Source organism: Triticum aestivum, chromosome 6B (assembly GCF_018294505.1).
Source record: "Triticum aestivum cultivar Chinese Spring chromosome 6B, IWGSC CS RefSeq v2.1, whole genome shotgun sequence".
Taxonomy (NCBI): Eukaryota; Viridiplantae; Streptophyta; class Magnoliopsida; order Poales; family Poaceae; genus Triticum; species Triticum aestivum.
Genome location: NC_057810.1, coordinates 603,119,045 through 603,125,338, shown reverse-complemented (window position 1 = coordinate 603,125,338; position 6,294 = coordinate 603,119,045).

The window sequence follows — 6,294 nt, the reverse complement described above, 5'->3', positions numbered from 1 at the left end:
ACCTCAATGAATTTAGCACGTCACCCATGGGTGAGTGTTGGAAAATATCCGCGGAGATAAACTCCATGATCGGTGCCCAATCCGATTCAATGGGCACAGACGCACGCGGTCCGGATCCTAAGACTGGAGATGAGTCCGGGGGTCCGGTGACACAGATTTCCTTAGAGGTGGAGTCTGTGTTTGGCTCCAACGCCGATGAGTGTGCGGCCTCCAAGGCAGGGTCCATCCACCTATCCTCGGATAGCGTGATCTACTCCAGATTGAAGTCCGGGGTAGCCGCAGGTGTGACATCCCGAAGACCATCCGACGGCAGATCTAAGTCATGTGCGTCGTGAGTGTTCGGCGCTCCTGACGCAGGCTCAATCTCGTCGAAGATCAAGTCTCCGCGGATATCGGCCGTGTAGTTCAAGTTTCCAAACCTGACCTGATGGCCAGGGGCGTAGCTGTCGATCTGCTCCAGATGGCCAAACGAGTTGGCCCGCAGTGCGAAGCCGCCGAATACGAAGATCTGTCTGGGGAGAAAAGTCTCACCCTGGACTGTATCGTTGTTAATGATTGAAGGAGCCATCAAGCCTTATCACGACGACACAGAGGAACTCTCAATGAAAGCACCAATGTCGGTGTCAAAACCGGCGGATCTCGGGTAGGGGGTCCCGAACTTTGCGTCTAAGGCTAATGGTAGCAAGAGGCTGGGGACATGATGTTTACCCAGGTTTGGGCCCTCTCGATGGAGGTAATACCCTACTTCCTGCTTGATTGATCTTGATGAGATGAGTATTTACAAGAGTTGATCTACCAAGAGATCGTAGAGGCTAAACCCTAGAAGCTAGCCTATGATTCTGATTGTTGTTGTCCTACGGACTAAACCCTCCGGTTTATATAGACACCGGAGGGGGCCAGGGTTGCACAGAGTCGGTTACAGAGAAGGAGATCTAATATCCGAATCGCCAAGCTTGCCTTCCATGCAAAGGAGAGTCCCATCCGAACACGGGACGAAGTCTTCAATCTTATATCTTCATAGTCCAACAGTCCGGCCAAAGTATATAGTCCGGCTGTCCGGATACCCCCTAATCTAGGACTCCCTCATATAGGTTCTCGATGCTTAGTTACACTATGATGCTTAGACATAACCTATGAAATATGTGAGCAAAATATCTTTGAGCTCCGAGCAAATACTTGCCAGTAAGAGACAGTGATATTCTTCACTTCAAGAGATTTGCCTCGGACCGAGGAGTTAGCATTTCTTGCTCCACAAGAAATGTTACCGTTGTGCTCAAATCCGACCACCGGAATCGTGTCGTTCGGCCGTTGGCTGAGCCTGATGTCCAATATGGTCATTTTCCCATCTAGGAAGGCTGCGGCTATAAATAGCCACCCCGCTCCAACTTTGTCCGTTGGCTGCTCCGCTTAAGATTTCTGATAAGATTGATTTGAGCAAACCCTCTCTGAGTGATTTTAGTTCAAGATTCACCGAGAGAAAAAACCAAGAGCCCAAACTTAGACAATGGTTTAGCATCACAGTAGTTCTGAGTGAGAGTTCTTGTATCTATTACTCTTAAGAGCTGCGCACTCTCTAGACGGATAGGTTTGGGCTTCGAGTGTTGAAGAGTTGTTGTGGTTGTGATTGTGGTTTGCGAAGGTCGACCAAAGGTTTGGAGATCGCCGACAAGGATCTACCACGAGTGAAATCAACCTGAGTCTGATCTGCTCTGTGTTGAAGGAGAATATGGTGAAGATAGTTTATGTTCCGTGTTAAGTCACAACCCCTCCAACCAGACATAGCCCTTTGGTAGAAGGGTGAACTGGTCTACCAAATCTCTCTGTCGCCATCAAGCACCACTGGTTATATCTATACTCTATTGCATTTCCTTCAGCAGTTATTACTCGTGCTCTATGCCGATAGATTACTTGATCATTTTGGTTCGGTTGTTCATCATCCTCTATATCTATGTTCATCCCCGTTCATTATCATCGCTTGTATTCTCTTGTTATCATCTTGTATTTATGATTCACTTGTGAAATTATTCTATAGCATTTTATTCAGCATGAACTATGTTGTGTCTTGTTCTGCTACATCTGTTTGCATGTTGCATCACTCTCTTCATAGTTAAACTTGTGATCTATCAAGCCCATACTGTTGTCAAAGCGTTTATCGATGAATATGCCTTTGACGAGGAATATTGATTCAGTCCATTTCCCACGATACTCTATTCTGTTGTTGTGTGTGGGATTAGTTTCAAAGCTTTTGAAAGAAAATTTGAATCTCCCATTCACCCCCTCCAGTCGATATACTCTCAGTCCTAACAGATGCAAATAGCCATTATGTTGGTGTCGCTAGATCTTCTAATGGACATGTCGTGTTGGCTAGAACTAACAAGCAAAGGCCGACTAGTTATCCCGTTGGAGAAGCTTGGAATTTGCATAATCGCGACATGCAACTTATGAATCCAAACTTTCATGCATCAGCAACACCTTTAAATATGCCGATGAACAACACGATTTGTTCGAGTGATAAATATATAACACCTCATGTACTAGAGGGTGTCTCACAATTTTATCCATCGGCAGCCGACTCGCGATGTGCGGGTCAATCCCCAAACATGCTAATGAATGGGGGAATCGGCCATGCTTATGTTAGCTATTTGGCAGGTTATCCCCAAACATCATATACTGCACCTCGTGAAATTAATTGTTTAGTGGCATATGAAAATAAAAATATTCATGACTCGGATCACCTTCGCGGTTATGGCCGAGCGAATGGACATTCTGCAGGAGCATATGTGCCTAATATTGTAGGAGATGAGGTGGCTCTGGCTGCATTAAAAAGTTAGCCCAAAATAATAAGATTAGTGCTCTTTGCCTTGAGCAACATGAAAATGGGTTGGCTAATTATGAGACAATAAAAGCTAGGGTTTTGAAAGAAGATGAAGTGTTGTCGATTGATCAAATTGGCGAGAGAAAATATTCAACAACAGTGCACATATCTTCACCAATCATTCCAGCATGTTATACACCCCCTATACAATCGCAAAATTTCGGCAACATCAATTCATTGCCGAAAGATCCTAAAAGTATTGGGGGGCAAGCCGATCCAAGTAGGGCTGAGTTTAAAGAAAAATATGTGGCCCAAGTGGACAAGATCAAGCCAAAGCTCACAGGGAATAGCGTCAACGAATTTACTACACCTACTCTTGAGGAATTACCAGCAGAATATCGACAGGCTTTTGAAGCACTCAAAAAGGAGCGCGGACAGGAAGATTTGCTAGAATACGTGAAGTGCCTTCCTCCATGCAACATCCATGTTGGCCCTTCTGCACTGTTGAGGCAAGATAAAAATAAGCTTCGCGAGCAAATCAACAAAAAAGGATTTACTTGGCTAATACAGTGGATTCAGTTGAAACCGGATTGAGCACTGAGACAACTAATGCCGAGTGTATCAAGCTAGTTATTACTGAGTGTACCAAAACAAAAGATGCAAGCTTCATTGAGCAAAGGAACGACAAACATAGTAAATTGGATGTGCTCGATTTTTTGGATATAAGGGACCTTACATGCTACCCTATGTGTTTCGTGTTAAACGTATTGATGAGTATCAAGAGCAAAGTTCAACTGACTAAGAGCGTCCGAGTGAAATCTACTCGGGCAATCCGAGTGATGAGGCATGAGATCTAGAAGAAGAAGATGATGAAAAGTTGGAGTATCATCTTGGGGTAGATAAAAGCATTATTCCACATCTACGATCATCATATTCCACCAACATTGTCGCAAAGGTACTTCTAGCAGATAACTTACTCACTTTTCGATCCTGTCAAAATTATATTATTCATGCATCCATTAGCATGATCCTAATTAACTTGGAAAGATCAATCAAGATGAGTAAGTTGTCTGTTAGAAATAATCTTGTCACTAATCATTCCAGTCAACATATTTTACCATTCATAGAGGCTGCTAGTGATAACTCATCACAACCAAAGCTTTTCCCATTAGATGGGTAGCTTTGCCTGTTTCCTACCTGGCTAACATTTGGTCTCAAATGATACATATATTCTATAATTATTTTGGTTGCAGAAACATAAAGCTAGGTTCAAAGTTCTCCAGGATAGCTGATTCAAGAGCATTGGAAGAGGAGGATGAAAATCGATGCATAACCAAGTTGGATGATGTTAAGACGACACCACTCGGTTGTTTAGTTCCGAAACTAGTATCACACTATCGGTTAATGGATGGGCAATGTACCTTCAGTCCAGGCATATGTGATCACATTGTCAGTGCATCGCTGACTAATCCTATTACTATAATTGACCATGATGTCAAGCCATCAAGACGAGCGAATGCAATGTTCATTCAAGAAGAATGTGAAAGACTGCAACATGATTTATCAAGTCACACAATCATTCAACACGGGACGATTGGAGTTTTTTGAAACACGAGCATATGGCCAGTCATATTAGATTTATCTTGATGGCGATCAAATGTTGACTCGGCTATCTCAAGCCGATTCATCTAAAGGTCGACAGGTACACACCAATAATGATGGGGTCAAGTCTTTGAGCAAGGGTATTGTTAAAAATTGCATCAACAACAATCTGGAAGATGGGAATTCCATCAAGGCTACAATGGCGACATCTAGCAATGGGGGGCAACGAGAAAAGTCAAAGACCAATGCACACACAACTAAAGAAAGCAAAGGCCATGGTAAGCACAAAGGTAAAAGGCTGAAAGTCACTTTCATGCAGTTATTAGAAAAATATCAGAAGAAAAGTGAGGCAAAGAGTGCTTATCGGACGAGTGAAGCAAAAGCATCAAATTCACCACCAAGGCAAAAATCTGAAGACCGGGATTGGCAAAGGAGGAAGTTGAGCAAGCAGACTCCATATCCTCCTTTTGGGCCACCAAAGCCGATGTCATGGATACCTCCCCATGCTGACTATTATTCATATAAATCATGGAACAAGTATAAATCAAGGGCACATCGTCCATCATATTCAAAACCACCTCACCAAAATTATGCAGCTCTGAGAGGATCATCGTTTGTTCAATAACCACATGTTAAAGACCGACTCAACCAAAAAGAATCGGTCCGGAGCATAGCGAAGAAGATGGAAGTGGTCAAGAAAGTGTACCGAGTGAAAAAGGATGGCCACAAGTGTGCTATTTCAGATCCGACTCCAGATGAAAAAAAGCCAGCCGAGTCTATGCTGACTACTAAGGACAAGAAACTGAAGCAAGTAACTTTCAAGGGTCCAATTGCCGAGTTTGAACAGGCCAATTCCAAAGTGCTCAAGGTCAGAAAAGAATTGCCAACTGATGACCCACAAGTACAGGGGATCAATCATAATCCTTTTGATAAGTAAGAGTGTCGAACCCAATGAGGAGCAGATGGAAATGACAAGCGGTTTTCAGCAAGGTAATGTCTGCAGGCACTGAAATTATAAGTAATGAGTAGTTTGATAGAAAGATAATTTGTAAAGAGCTAGTAACGGTAATGTAACAAAAGTGCAGCAAGGTAGTCCAATCCTTTTGGGGAAAAGGACAAGCTAAAACGGTCTCTTACGATAAGCAAAGTGTTCTTGAGGGCACACGGGAATTTCATCTAGTCACTTCCATCATGTTGGTTTGATTTGTGTTTGCTACTTTGTTAACTTGATATGTGGGTGGACCGGTGCTTAGGTGCTGTTCTTTGAACAAACCTCCTACTTATGATTAAACCCCTCACAAGCATCCACAACTACGATAAAAGTATTAAGAATAAACTCTAACCATAGCATTAAACTTTTGGATCCAAATCAGCCCCTTACGTAATAGTGCATAAACTAGGGTTTAAGCTTCTCTCACTCTCGCAACCCATCATCTAATAACTACTCCACATTGCATTCTTGTAGGCCCAAATATGGTGAAGTTCCATGTAGTCGACATTCACATGACACCACTAAGGGAATCACAGCATACATACCATCAAAATATCGAACACATATAAAATTCACATGATTACTTGCAACAAGATTTCTCCCGTGACCTCAAGAACAAAAGTAACTACTCACAAATGATAATCATGCTCAAGATCAGAGAGGTATTAAATATCATAATGGATCTGAACATAAAATCTTCCACCAAATAAACTATATAGTAATCAACAAGGTTGGAAAAAGCAGTAGGCGTAAGCGAGGTGGTTGGCCTTCGCCTAGTGCCTAGGCGGTGCCTAAGCGCCCTAGGCGCGGCCTAGGTGGTAATGTAGTTTTTACTTGTAGTGTATTTGTCATTATTATATTGGTGTTCATATTAGTTTAGGGCATA